Source organism: Podarcis filfolensis (assembly GCF_964270895.1).
Source record: "Podarcis filfolensis genome assembly, chromosome: 5".
Taxonomy (NCBI): Eukaryota; Metazoa; Chordata; class Lepidosauria; order Squamata; family Lacertidae; genus Podarcis; species Podarcis filfolensis.
The window spans coordinates 91,642,462-91,658,485 of NC_139608.1; positions in this window are offsets into that span (position 1 = coordinate 91,642,462).

Sequence of the window (16,024 nt, forward strand, 5' to 3'; positions counted from 1 at the left end):
AGGGCAGGTAGGATGTGGAATGGGATACATAAGTAGCACTCAAGTACAACATTCCTTGTTTTCCTAGAGTGGACATGCAAGGAGATGTTTGGTCCAGCCAGTCGAAACTTCTTTGTTCCTCCAGGGCTGGGGCATACTTCCTTTGCATGTGACTATGCATGTAATAATACTTCCTTTGCATGTAATAATAATGCCTGTTGAATTATGGTGCTGGAGGAGACTCTTGAGAGTCCCATGGACTGCATGAAGATCAAACCTCTCCATTCTGAAGGAAATCAGCCCTGAGTGCTCACTGGAAGGACAGATCCTGAAGCTGAGGCTCCAATACTTTGGCCACCTCATGAGAAGAGAAGACTCCCTGGAAAAGACCCTGATGTTGGGAAAGATGGAGGGCACAAGGAGAAGGGGACAACAGAGAACAAGATGGTTGGATAGTGTTCTCGAAGCTACCAGCATGAGTTTGACTAAACTGCAGGAGGCAGTGGAAGACAGAAGTGCCTGGCGTGCTCTGATCCATGGGGTCATGAAGAGTTGGACACGACTAAACGACAACAACAACAACAACAACAACAACATAATTTATTATCTATACCCTGCCCATCTGGCTGGGCTTCCCCAGCCATTCTGGGCGGCTTCCAGAAAAATATTAAAATACTGTAATACATCAAACATTAAAAGCTTCCCCAAAGAGGGCTGCCTTCAGATGTCTTCTAAAAGTTTGGTAGTTGTTCTCTTTGACATCTGATGGGAGGGCATTCCACAGGGAGGGTGCCACAACCGAGAAGGCCCTCTGCCTGGCTCCATGCAACTTGGCTTCTCGCAGTGAGGGAACCGCCAGAAGGCCCTCGGTGCTGGACCTCAGTGATGGGGATGGAGCTGGGTGATGGGGATGGAGACGCTCCTTCAGATATACTGGACTGAGGCCTGGACTAGAGGTGGGCGTGACCTTACCTATCCAGGTAACAAAAGGACAAGGCATGCTGCCACACTCTTTTTGACTTCCACCATCGTTGGAGCAGCTTTTAGCTAGAAATACTTTCAGCCAACAGAGGACACTGGGATTATCTCCATATGGGATAGCTCCACACGTACAGGGTGAGTCCTTTAAAGAGGCCCTGTGGATACAGAGCACACATGTTCCATGGGGCCTCTTTTAAAAGACTCGCCTTGTATATACTTTGTAACTAAGTCTGCCTTCAGGGATCCAACTGTGAACTGATGATGTGAGTAAACTTCTTGTATTGACTTTAAACAAGATTGTGGCGTGTTTATTCTTTTAAGAGGGATATAAGGGAACTTACTAGGAACCTAATAGTGAGAGGCTTCTACAAGCCTGCAACCAGCTATCTGCTGTGCGTTTAAAAGGGGAATGTAAAACTCTGCTAAGTAAAGGAACGTACTAGCGCAAGTTAGGAAGGATATTAATAAACAATATATCCTCTCCTGCCTCCCTGAACATTCCCACATAGGATCCTAGCTCACCTCCCTCTCCCTGGCTACAGCAGCATTTCATCTGTTAACAGAGAAATGAACCAGGACGTACCTTCTGCAGGCAATGTGCATGTTCCTCTTTGTTTATCGATCACCTCCAGGCTTGACTACTGTAATTCGCTCTACGTGGGGCTGCCCTTGAAGCTTTCCCAGAAACTCCAGCGGGTGCAGAATGCTGCAGCTCGGCTCCTCACGGGGTCTCTGCCATGGGAGCATATTCACCCAGTGCTTTTCCAGCTGCACTGGCTCCTGGTGGAGTACAGGGTCAGATTTAAGGTTCTGGTTTTGACCTTTAAAGCCCTTCACGGCCTAGGACCCTCGTACCTACGGGACCGCCTCTCCTGGTATGCCCCGCGGTCCATAAATAGCAAGGGTCCTGGGCCCTAAGGAAGTCAGATTAACCTCAACCAGAGCCAGGGCCTTTTCAACACTGGCTCCGGCCTGGTGGAACGCTCTGCCTCATGAGACCAGGGCCCTGCAGGATCTGATTTCTTTCTGCAGGGCCTGTAAGACAGAGTTGTTCCGCCTGGCCTTTGGCTTGGAGCCAGTTTGATTCCCTCCCCCTCTTTCTTTTTTCTTTTCCTTTCTCCTCCTGTGATGAGGCTACATTTCAATATTTTAATGTTGTATTTTAATTTTGTTTTTAAGTTGTATTCATTCAACTTGTTTTTATTATTGCTTGTTAGCCGCCCTGAGCCCGGCCTTGGCTGGGGAGGGCAGGGTATAAATAAAAATTATTATTATTATTATTATTATTATTATTATTATTATTATTATTATCATTATCATTTGCAGGGTTTGCATTTGCCAATCCTAGTTTTCCCCCCAGCTCATTGGCCAAGAGCTCCAAGCGGGTGGTGTCACAGGTTTGTTTCTCCAGTGCATGCTGGACTCCCTCCTCCTCCTTCCCAAGGGGTCTCTTCTTCTGTCAGGTGAGCATCCACCTGTCTGCCTCCTTCCCTTTTCTCATCTGCTGGCTGCCCTCTGCCCTCTGCCCTTTCTCCGTGGCTTCTCTTGCAGCCACTCCCAACCTCTGCCCTGGTGCTCCTTGTGCAAATCTGAATAAAAAAGGAAGCTCCAGGGGCCACGGAGAAGCAGATGATGGATAGGAGGCAAGCAAGATTGGCTGCCAAGAATTATGGGGGGGGGGGGAGAAATCCCATTTTCTTGACATTTTCATCCCCCAAAAAGTTTGAGTTTCCACTGAAATGAGGCTGCATTTTCATGTTTTAACGTTGTATTTTAATCTTGTTTTTTAAGCTGTATATCAATCAATTCTTTTTATATTTGGTGTTAGCCGCCCTGAGCTCGGTCTTGGCTGGAGACAGCGGGGTATAAATTACTATTATTATTATTTATTATTATTATTATTATTATTATTATTATTATTAGAAATTATCAAATGCTTTCTGAGCATCAGTAAACATGATAGCATATGCCTGTTTTGAACTGTAAATTAAATGAATTATGTTGATTACTTCCATATATTTGATGTGTGTTTACAGGTGTTTCTTTTTTAATAATTCCTGTCTGGCCATCGTTAATCTATTTACCAATAGCTTTATTGCCAGTACAGACATCCAGATCTTGAGATCCTGGTTTAATATAGCAATAGGCTGTAAGATTTTTCCTTAGTGCAGTCTTTATAATTTCTTTTTGTATTACTACCAGTTTGGCGTGTTCCTGTGGGAGATTAGTAGCCAAACCCAACAGTTGCATAGTCTTGCTAGTTAGCATGACAAGGGGTTAAGTCCACAGAGATGTGTTGCTGAAAGGCAGATTCGTAGACCATAGAAATACAATTGGTAGAGAGGGCTCTGTGTGATGTCATTTCCCTTCCTCTCCTGGCAATGGTGCCCACCTGAGAGGTGCTGGAACTGAGTTCTGGCAGGTTCCAGCTGAAAAAAGCCCTGATGATAGCAATATTCCAGAGTAAGCGGTAACAAGCATTGAGTGTAAAATTTGGGGCTGTTTTCCATCGAGTTGCAATAGCTATTCCTGCTGCCAATATTATATATAAGACCAATTCTTTTGATAATATATTGACATTGGTATCATTAAAAAAATTCAGTAACATTAATTTGGGACACCAAACCATATTTTCTCTAGTAATATTTATCACTTCTGTCGAAATTAAATCCCAAAAATCTTTCACCAACTGACTTTTGCACTATAAAATGAGAATATGCACCTAGTTTATTGCAACCCCTTCTACAATTCGGTGCTATAGAAGAAAACATTTTTGACATTTGCAAAGGAGTGTGGACAGAAAATGCCTTCCGCCTGTTTTCTCATTGAAACGCCATCTCCTCTAGAAGCAATGACTAGCATCTTTCATATGTAATTGCTTCCAAAATGCAGAGCATTGGTTCTCTAATTGAGGAGCCAACCACAGCAGCACCTTTATACCTGGGTTCCATGAGGCTTTGTTGTGTCACCAGGAGAGCTGAACAACCTCTCCCTGTTGAGGAAAGTGATTAATACCCCCTTTCCAGCTTTCAATTAATCCTTTCAATGCTAGTGGAAAATGCGTGCGTCACAATCACCATTTTAATTTCATTCACCTAACCACATCTGCATATCTTCTTTCATAAAGACTCCCATCTGAAAACTGAGCTATGTTATGTGGCGCAATAGTAAGCAGCAGAAAATAAGAATTAAAGCATTGTGGGCATAAAAGTGCATTACTCATAGTTATTAATGGCAACAAAGGTCCGCATAGTAAAAGCTATGGTTTTCCCAGTAGTGATGTATGGAAGTGAAAGCTGGACTATAAAGAAGGCTGGTCGCTGAAGAATTGATGCTTTTGAATTCTGGGGCTGGAGGAGACTCTTGAGAGTCCCATGGACTGCAAGAAGATCAAACCTCTCCATTCTGAAGGAAATCAGCCCTGAGTGCTCACTGGAAGGACAGATCGTGAAGCTGAGGCTCCAATACTTTGGCCACCTCATGAGAAGAGAAGACTCCCTGGAAAAGACCCTGATGTTGGGAAAGATGGAGGGCACAAGGAGAAGGGGACGACAGAGGATGAGATGGTTGGACAGTGTTGTAGAAGCCACCAGCATGAGTTTGACCAAACTGCGGGAGGCAGCGGAAGACAGGAGTGCCTGGCGTGCTCTGGTCCAGGGGGTCACAAAGAGTCGGACACGACTAAACGACTAAACAACAACAACATTAATGGCAAAGGCATTTTCACGTGCATATTTCTTTGCGGGCCGCAGGGCTTTGTTGTACGCATGGTGCTCCCTACCACAGATGCATGTTTCAAACATGTTCCTCTCATTGTTATGGAGGCAGCATGCCACTTTCTGGAAATAATCTGAATCATGAGCTTTGGAGAAGTATGCTTATTTTAAGGCTGAGCCAAAAACGCCTCTTGCGCTTTGGAAATGGTGTTCCTAATCATGCACTCAGAGTGTTCTGAGACGCAGCCGAGAAATGCACAAAGCTTCTTTTGAGCTCCTTGCCACTGCTTCTTACATGCCCTTCAACACACCTTCAACAGACCCTTTTATTTCACTTACCACACCTAATGCTCAGAAGGCAGTTTTCTGGCACTGGCAGATGCGAGCATACAATTCTGCCATTTATTAAAACTTGTATGCCTCCAGCCAGCACCTAAACATAATGCTATTATGATAGAGGAAAATGTGAATGACTTGTTGTCTTGTTCAGGACTCCCCCCCAAAAAAGAACATAATGACAACTTTTTCTTGTTGGAGTTCTCAGTCTCTGAGGGTTTCTCAGCCTCTGACATGATAGCAGCGAGAGAGATTTAATGAATACGCTTTGCTTGATAACGGTACGGCGAGGCTTCCATGTGTAGGAGTCCAGAAGATACCAAACCCACAGGCGTGTAGAACTCTCTAATAGCAACAATGCAACAAGCAAGTTATTACAGAACAGTAGACCCTCTTCAGTAATATGTCTATATCTGTAGCTGTATTTTTTTCCATTTTTTAAATTAGTTTTCACAATATTATAAACAAACAAACAAACACACAGGACAAACAAACATAAATCATAGCCTTGTTGAAAATTACACTTATTAACTTTGTTAAGTGACTTCCTCGCTTCCCCTTGGTTGAATTTCATTGCATGTCCTTTTAATGGTTTTCCAAATCCCAATTCTTATGAAATTTAACTTAAACATTAACATCCTTAAATCTTCACCTTATGGAATTAAACATATTAATTCATCACTCAACATAAATAAAATCCTAAGCCAATTAAGTATCTGCAAGCTGCTTTCAGTTAATTTAACTTAACATATTTAACTAAGTAATCATTAAATTTAATCCACTCTTCCTGATACTCCTCCTCCTTCTGGTCGCGGACTCTTCTGGTTAGGTCGGCTAGCTCCGAAAAATCCATCATCTTCATCTGCCATTCTTCTATCGTTGGTAATTCTTGGGTTTTCCACTTTTTAGCTAACAAAATACGAGCAGCAGTTGTGGCATACAAAAATAATTTAACATCTTTCTTGGGCAATTCCAAACCTGTTATTCCAAGAAGAAAGGCCTCTGGTTTCTTGATAAATGTATATTTCAACATTTTTTTCAATTCATTATAAATCTTTTCCCAGAAGTCTTTCACCTTGGGGCAGGTCCAACACATTATATCTGTAACTGTAAAAGGTAAAGGTAAAGGGACCCCTGATTATTAGGTCCAGTCGTGACCGACTCTGGGGTTGCGGTGCTCATCTCACTTTATTGGCCGAGGGAGCCGGCGTACAGCTTCCGGGTCATGTGGCCAACATGACTAAGCCACTTCTGGCGAACCAGAGCAGCATACGGAAACGCCGTTTACCTTCCCGCCAGAGTGGTACCTATTTATCTACTTGCACTTTGACGTGCTTTCGAACTGCTAGGTTGGCAGGAGCAGGGACAGAGCAAAGGGAGCTCACCCCGTCGGGGGGATTCGAACCACCGACCTTCTGATCGGCAAGTTCTAGGCTCTGTGGTTTAACCCACAGCGCCACCCGCGTCCCTATCTGTAATTGTAGCTTTAAGTATTAAATAGCAGGTATAACAAGGGTTCCACTAGGGAACAAGATGCTGATCATGACAGTGGGAGGGGACTGTGGCTCAGTAATGGAACTGGTGCTTTGCTTGATGAGATCCTGGCATCTTCATTTAAGGATCTATGATAGCAAGTGATGGGGGAAGACGTCCCTCTGAGACTTGGGAGGACTGGGCTGGATAGATCAGTAGCAGTAACTTTGCATTTCTACTCTTCTACTCTTCTACTTATATTCCTATACCATAGATGCTAGTGCATAGCTGTCAAGCGTCCCTTATTTGAAGGGACAGTCCCTTATCCTAGCACCATGTCCCGCTGCTGTCCCTTATTGATGGATGTCCCTTAAATTTCCCGGGTTTCAAAGGAAGCGGCTCCTCTCCCTCCCTCCCTGCCGGCCAGGGAGGAGGGAGGCTCCAACTGTGTTGCTTGGCTGCCCAGCCTGCCCCCCTCCGACCTCCTCTCACCAGCCTCAGCCCTTGGGAGCTCCTCCCCGCCAAGACTGGTGGGAGCCTCGGGCCCTTCTGCCACCATCCTTCTCACAGCCGCCGAACTGAGCATCTCTGCCTGGGGTCTCCCCTCTGCCCGTCGGCGCCGCTCTTGCTCCCGCTAGGCCGTACTGCAGCTGTGCCGCCGAAGGACCCAGATGAGATGAGCAGCCTGGCATGGCCTATGAATTGCTGAGGAGCCTTGAGAGGAGAGCGAGGGCAACCATAGAGAAAGCAGTTCAGAGAGATGAGGAAGTGGAGGAAGAGGAGGCAGAGGCGTGGGCAGGTGTTCCAAGTGCTACAAGGGAAGGACCGCAAGCGCTTCTCCCATAGATTTGTAGTGGTAGACTAGCACAGATGGTCTGATCTGCGGGTTTACTTCGGGCGCATTTCCCCCCCTTCCTTCCGCCCCGCCCCACCTGATGGAATTGAGAGCTGCAGATGGAGCACGAGAGAAAAGATACAGAACTGCAGCAGCATTTTCGTAGCTTGGACTTCGTTTTGCGCGAAAAGTGGTGGCTGCTTGTAGTTATTTAATTGCAGTGTTTCATCGGCTGGTGTCTTGAGCAGCAACCTCTGGAAACGAAGGGCTAAAAACCGGCGCTGCTCTCCAAAATTCTCTGGTCCCTTTTAACTTCGTATTTCAGCTGGTTGACTAAAATCCCTTATTTTGGCTGCTGGTCCCTTATTTTCAAGGCTGCTGATCCCTTATTTTCAAATCTGTAAGTTGACAGCTATGTGCTAGTGTCAAGTTCTGGAGGGCGCCAGACAGGAGTCCGGGAACACTGAACGAGTGCACTAAGTGAGCAAGGGTGCGTGCACCACTCCCGCTGAGCGTCGGCTTGGTTTTTTCCCTTTTAGCCTGCAGGCGCCAAATTCTATGGGGCAGCAAAGAAGAAGAAACTCCAGCGGATGCAGAATGCTGCAGTGAGGATCCTCACGGGGTCTCTGCCATGGCAGCATATTCACCCAGTGCTTTTCCAGCTGCATTGGCTCCCGGTGGAGTACAGGGTCAGATTTAAGGTGCTGGTTTTGACCTTTAAAGCCCTTCACGGCCTAGGACCCTCGTACCTACGGGACCGCCTCTCCCGGTATGCCCCACGGAGAGTCTCAAGGTCCATAAATAGCAACACCCTAGAGGTCCCGGGCTCTAAGGAAGTTAGATTAGCTACAACCAGAGCCAGGGCCTTCTCAACACTGGCTCCGGCCTGGTGGAATGCTCTGTCTCTTGAAACCAGGGCCCTGCGGGATCTGATCTCCTTCCGCAGGGCCAGTAAGACAGAGTTGTTCCACCTGGCCTTTGGCTTAGAATCTATTTGATTCCCTCCCCCTCTTTCTTTTTCCTTTCTCCTCCTATGAAGAGATTGCACCCTAATGTTTTAATGTTGCATCTTAATCTTTTAAATTGTATTTTAATCAATTTGTTTTTATTATTGGTTGTTAGCCACCCTGAGCCCGGTCTTGGCTGGGGAGGGCGGGGTATAAATAAAAATTTATTATTATTATTAAAAGGGAAAAAACTGAGCTAACGCTCGGCGGGAGCGGCGCATGCGCTCTTGCTCGCTTGGCGTAGGCCCGCTTGCTCGGTGTACTGTCTACCGTGGCCACCGCGGCACGAAGCGGCTAGCTGAGCAGGGAGGCGCCGCTTCCAGCCTCCACCTCTTCCCCACCGGAAGAGCCACCCTCCAGCCGCGCTGCCCGCCTCCTCCAGCCCTAAAAAAAGGTCGACAACTCTTTGGAGGGAGGGCGCCAGAGGGTTCTTTGCTCCACGGTGCCGGATATGCTTAAGATGGCCCTGTTCCTATATCTCCATCTTAACCAAAGGGATCTTCCCATCTCCACAAACAGATGCCCTCCTCCCAGCCCATTTAGTAAGTAAACTGAAATATACTCGGAGTCGAAAGTGGATTTCATGCTCTTTATTCAGCTCATAGTGGTGATGAGGAATGGAATTTCCCCCACAATATCTGCTTTATATACATTATTTACACAATGGGCTGCACTTGATTGGCTAATTCTGGGATTCTCCTGTAGGCCAATCAGGTTGTGGATTCACTTCCACCTGGAGCTGGATTGGGTGGCTCCTGCGGACCAATCATACTGCTGCATTGTTCTAGGACCAATCAGACTGCTGCATTTTGGATCCTATTGTTCTAGGACCAATCAGACTGCTGCATTTTGGATCCTGTTCAACTCAGTACGTAACACAAACACTCAAATGAAAGTGTCATGATTTTCTTAACGTATCGTTCTAAGACTGGGGTTTTGACAGGAGTAAGGTTTTGGGGTCAGAAATACTGCAAATGTTCTGCGATAGTCCCCAGCAAAATTGCCAATAAGCACCATTGTCATTGATACTGCAGACTTCGGCGTGACTTTGTATCTCCAGTTCCACAATGCGCTGACAGAGGATGCACAAAAACGCCCACAGGCACCCTAGGAGAATGTGAGAAACTGTTAAACTTTAATCCCTGCACAATCTTAGATGGCAAGAGGTTGTGACCATTTCAAAAAAAACCACACCAGTCAGGTCCTCAAAGGCTCTGGCACTCAGCTTTTCAGGCGCTACCAAACTTTTAATAAGTCCATATGACTTTTCTTCACAAACACCCAGGAAAATGGCGCACTTCTTGGGAGTGTTTCTCTGTATGTTGGGCCCAGTCCTCCTGATCACCACCAAACTCCTTCATAATCGCATAAGCAGCCATTTCCCGGTTATTCACGGTTGCTTACTGGGTGTGAAGAAACCAGGGACACTGGTGTATCCAGTTTGCCTCCTCTGTGCGCCAGTAAAATAAAAGAATAATCAATTTGATTTATTGGTTTATTTATTTTTTAATCATTTTTACTGATTTTCCAATAAAAAATATCCAATTAATATATCCAACCATAATATTTCAATTAAAATAAAATTTGCTGCGCCATCAAAGATAACAGATTTGGACAACATCCCAAATTGGAATGGAATCAGAGGAAGCTGAGGTGATAAAAAGTCAGTTGGAAAAATATATATTAACAAAGCTGTATTCAATGGATGAAAGTACATGATATTTGACATGAAGCGTTAAAATCGAGATGTGGAAAATACGGAAAAAACGAGGAGAAGCAGGACTAAGATGTGGAGATATGCTTCAGAGATCCAGACCGTGGGGAGCTCTGAAAAATTAATAAATACAATTTGGACTATAATTTGATCTTTTTTATTTTAGTTTTTTATTTTGATTTCTTGGTTTATTTTTAAACAGTTCTCAGTCTGTCATCATACAACCACTCTTGAACAGCACCAGACTGGTAACACCAACTTATAAAATCTATATTTAGTTTAGAAAGTACAACAAAGGGTGTCTTAGATGGTATTTGAAGGGTAAAGGCACACATTTAGTACAACAAATTATTATTATTATTAGCCAAGCTACAGGGAACCAGGCAGAGGGTCTTTTCGGTAGTGGCACCCGCCCTGTGGAACGCCCTCCCACCAGATGTCAAAGAGAACAACAACTACCAGACTTTTAGAAGACATCTGACATTCACTGTTTAGAGAAGCTTTTAATTTTTGATGTATTACAGTATTTTAATATTTTGTTGGAAGCCGCCCAGAGTGGCTGGGGAAGCCCAGCCAGATGGGCGGGGTATAAATAATAAATTATTATTATTATTATTATAACAGCTCAGCCAAAAGGGCAAAAGAAGAACACAATTCTCTCGCCAAACCTTTCTGAAACGAGTTTGAGACCGTTTACAGCGCCACAACCCCAGAGTCGTCCGTGACTGGACTTAACGGTTAGGGTAAAGCTTTACCTTTACCTTTTACAGTTACTCTGCATCTAGTGTGCTCCCAGTGCTGGTTTGCAAAGCTGTGTACACGATACAATCCGCAATCCTTATCTATCCAGTATCAATTCTGTCATTTCTTAGGAAAGACTGTGTTTTAATAATAATAATAATAATAATAATAATAATAATAATAATAATAATTTATTTGTACCCCACCCATCTGGCTGGGTTTCCCCAGCCACTCTGGGTGGCTTCCACAAAGACCAAAAATACACTAATATATCATACATTAAAAACTTCCCTGAACAGGGCTGCCTTAAGATGTCTTCTGAATGTCAGGTAGTTGTTTATCTCTTTGAGATCTGATGGGAGGGCGTTCCACAGGGCGGGCGCCACTACCGAGAAGGCCCTCTGTCTGATTCCCTTTTGCTTTGCTTTGCTTCTCGCAATGAGAGAACTGCCAGAAGGCCTTCGGCGCTGGACCTCAGCGTCCGGGCAGAACGATGGGAGTGGAGACGCTTCTTCAGCTATACTGGGCCAAGGCTGTTTAGGGCTTTAAAGGTCAGCACCAACACTTTGAATTGTGCTCAGAAACGTACTGGGAGCCAATGTAGGCCTTTCAAGACCAGTGTTATGTGGCCTTGGCGGCCGCCCCCAATCACCAATCTAGCTGCCACATTCTGGATTAGTTGTAGTTTCCGGGTCACCTTCAAAGGTAGCCCCACGTAGAGCGCATTGCAGTAGTCCAAGCGGGAGATTACTAGAGCATGCACCACTCTGGCAAGACAGTCTGCGGGCAGGTAGGGTCTCAGTCTGTGGACCAGATGGAGCTGGTAGACAGTTGCCCTGGATACAGAATTGACCTGTGCCTCCATGGACAGCTGTGAGTCCAAAATGATGTGCTTCCCCCAGAACCACCTTCAATATGAAGTAAGAAAAGGAACGACCTAGCTGTGTTTTAAGCTGGTCATGTGTACACAGCCTTTGACACAAATGTTTCCAGAATCTAATATTTCAAGCAGTATGTTGTTAACTGGAGGAGCCTTGTTTGAGCGGAGATTTTACCTTCCTACCTTACTGGAGGCTTGCCTTACCCTCTTTGCCGAGGCTCTCTGCTGTCAGACACACTGACTCCACTTAATAAACTCACTTAAAGCGGAGCTTTCTTAAGTAACAGAGTAAGTACATCAATTAGTTGCTTCAGCATAAAGACAAACATACATCTCCTCCATCACTTTCTCTGGCTCACCTAGTCAACAACAAGGCAGCCAAGTCAGTAATTAGTTGGGAAACAAAGAGTCCATTGCTGACCTTGTCTTAAGGCCAGAAACATTGAGGCTCACTGTAGCTGTAGCTCCAAACGACTGCACTGAACGCAAGTATGCTCTTCACAAGTAATAACAGTCATAAACAGCTACTTATGAACAATTTGGAGCATTATTTTAGGAGATTTCCTTTTCACATTTGCACCCAGGCCTGAGAGGACCGGTGTTCACTTCACTCGTCGTTCTTGAGCAGGGGTCGGCAACCTAAGGCCCATGGGCCACAAGCGGCCCATGGGGGCCGTTTAACTGGCTCGCGAGTCGCCCCCGAACTGAGTCACCCACTCGCGCGCTGCGCTAAACCGGCACAGCACAGCGTGGGGACTCGCTTCCACGGTGCTGGAAATTGTGCCTGCGCAGACGCAGATGCCAGAAATCGTGCCTGCGTAGACGAGACGCTGGAAATCGCGGGTGCTTGCGTGCGCAATCCAGCCCACAGAGGGATCTCTGCTGGAGTGAACTGGCCCAGGTAAGGTAAACCTTGTCGTTCTTGAGAATGCAGAAGGACACGCCACGCACCCCTCTTCAAGTGTGAATGAAGTGGAATTAGACAAATGGTTTTTTTCAAAAACTGGGAAGCATGTAGACATGTGCTTCATAGGCAGGTAAAAGAACTACATGAGTAAAATGCCTGGATTTTGGTCAGTATCATCCAGGATGTCAGTGGCAGCAGAGCAAAGTTCCCCTTTTATTAAACTGAATGTGCACATCTCCCTATTTCATGCGCAGAAAAATGGGCAGTGTGTTCTTCTTGCCTGTCTCCTCCTTGTAAGAGATGACATCCTAAGCTAGAGGATTTTGAGTCCACAGCTCCCTTGATCAGCTCCCTTCTTTCTGCCAGTCACCTCTCTCATTATAGTATATGGAGGTGGCTGTTATTTTGTCTGCCGGGGTGAAATATACTCGGAGTCGAGAGTGGATTTCATGCTCTTTATTCAGCTCATAGTGGTGAGGAGGAATGAAATTTCCCCCAAAATATCTGCTTTATATACATTATTTACACAATGGGCTGCACTTGATTGGCTAATTCTGGGATTCTCCTGTAGGCCAATCAGGTTGCGGATTCACTTCCACCTGGAGCTGGATTGGGTGGCTCCTGCGGACCAATCACACTGCTGCATTGTTCTAGGACCAATCAGACTGCTGCATTCTGGACCCTATTGTTCTAGGACCAATCAGACTGCTGCTTTTTGGATCCTATTCAACTCAGTACATAACACGGGGGCGGGGGGGATGCATTTGTTTTAAAACTGAGGAATAGACTAATGCCTTCACCCCATTTTGCACACACGGCTTTTATTATCTCTGGAATTGCAAATACGCTTTTTCTTTTATTAGTGGAGGCGGATATCTCCCTCCCTGAGCCCTGCTGGTAAAGTGAATCATCATAATCCATGGCCTTGGCAGGCAGATTAGTTGCATGTAGCTTCTTTTCAGAGTGGAACAGTTGCTCTGTGTACCTGCTTGGGCTTGTACTTTGGTTTCAGATATTGTGAAATCTCCTTAAATCCTGAGAGGGCCTGACTTAGGCACCCTCCCAAACCAGCACGATAAATAAGTGAGGGGTGAATCCTTTTGCATGACATGCCTCTCTTCTTGCATTCTTTTCCAAACAAGAGGACCCACTCAGTGGCGTAGCGTGGGTTGTCAGCACCCGGGGCAAGGCAAGTAATTTGCGCCCCCTAACCCATGGATTTCCGCCCCCTAACCGGGGATTTGCGCCCCCTAACCCTAACCCCCAGATGTTGCGCCCGGTGCGGCCGGCCCCCCTGCACCCCCCACGCTACGCCACTGGACCCACTCAACCACCCTTCCTCTTTGAAGAATGCCTAATGCCCCAGAAAATACTCTAGTCAAGATGTAAAAGTATTTTTGTATTCCACAACTGCAGCACGGATTTTAATAGCCCAAAAATGGAAAACACAAGAATTACCAACAGTAGAAGAATGGCAGATGAAGATGATGGATTTTATGGAGCTGGCTGATCTCACTGGGAGAATCTGCGACCAGAAAGAAGAGGAATATCAAGAAGATCGGAAGAAATTTAAAGACTATTTGAATAAATATTCTAATATTAAAGATTTGTAATTACTTGAAAGAACCAATTAGGCCTAGGATTATATTAGGATTAAATAAATAAACGAGAAATAGAATGATAAGAAAAGTTAGGAAATTTGATTATAACCTGAATATTGTCTTTTTTAAAGGGAATAATGATATTGGAAACTGCTATATCCAATTACAAGGAAATTCAGATGGAAGAAATTTGAAGAAGTCAAGTAATATGTTTATGAAGTTGGAGTTTAACTGATTAATTAAGTTTTATTGTATTTGTGTATGTGGTGTTATTTTTGGGTAATATATGAGAGGTTTGTAATATGTAATCTCTTTTTCTTTTCTTTTATTATTGTTTTTTAATTTTTTTGTGTTTGTATGAAATTCAATAAATATTATGGGGGGGGGGAGAAAATACTCTAGTCAAGAGCTTCAACAAGAACAGTTTCATAGTTCAAGCATCGCTCTCAATGACAAATACCGGGGGGGGGGGGGCAGAAGGTTCGAGTCCTGGGTCCTTCCTACCCTTCCTTTCCCCTTTAAAAAACTTATTTTTTCTTCTTTATTTATGGGTCGGCTGGATGCACTGCAAAGTGAGGTTCTGCAGACCCTCTAAGTGTCCTTCTTTTCCAGGAACAGGTCCAGATTTACAGAAGCCATCCCAGTTTCTGATTTGATCCTGAAATGTCTCACTTTCCCTTAAAGGTAAAGGTAAAGGGACCCCGGACCATTAGGTCCAGTCGTGACCGACTCTGGGGTTGCGGTGCTCATCTCGTTCTATAGGCCGATGGAGCTGGCGTACAGCTTCCGGGTCGTGTGGCCAGCATGACTAAGCCGCTTCTGGCGAACCAGAGCATCGCACGGAAACGCCGTTTACCTTCCCGCCAGAGCGGTACCTATTAATCTACTTGCACTTTGACGTGCTTTTGAACTGCTAGGTTGGCAGGAGCAGGGACCGAGCAACGGAGCTCACCCCGTCGCAGGGATTCGAACCGCTGACCTTCTGATTGGCAAGTCCTAGGCTCTGTGGTTTAACCCACAGCGCCACCCGCGTCCCTCACTTTCCCTTAAGAAGTCCCTATTTTCATTGGAGAAATGTTGGCAGGTATAATAATAATAATACATTATTTATACCCCGCCCTTCCCAGCCAAGACCAGGCTCAGGGCGGCTAACACCAGGTATAAAAACAATTGATTAAAATACAACTTAAAAACAAGATTCAAATGCAGCCTCATTTCAGTAGAAACTCAAATCAAAAACTTTTTGGGGATGAAAACATCAAATCTTCACCTAGGCCAACTATCCCGACTGGTCCTACGTGGGCCAGAAACAAGCCAGGGAAGTCCCCAAATAGGAGTTCCATCACAGAAGGAGAAAGGAAAAAGGAAAGAGAGGAATGGAGGGGATCAAGTTGATTGCAAGCCAAAGGCCAGGTGGAACAACTCTGTCTTACAGGACCTGTAATATAGAGTTATGCATATGTGGTGGACCTGTCCCAAGGTGAAAGACTTTTGGGAAAAGATTTATAATGAATTGAAAAAAATGTTGAAATATACATTTATCAAGAAACCAGAGGCCTTTCTTCTTGGAATAACAGGTTTGGAATTGCCCAAGAGAGATGTTAAATTATTTTTGTATGCTACAACTGCTGCTTGTATATTGTTAGCTAAAATGTGGAAAACCCAAGAATTACCGATAGAAGAACGGCAGATGAAGATGATGGATTTTTCGGAACTAGCCGACCTAACTGGAAAAGTCCGTGACCAGAAGGAGGAGGAGTATCAGGAAGAGTGGATTAAATTTAATGATTATTTAGTTAAATATGTTACGTTAAATTAACTGAAAACAGCTTGCAGATACTTAATTGGCTTAGG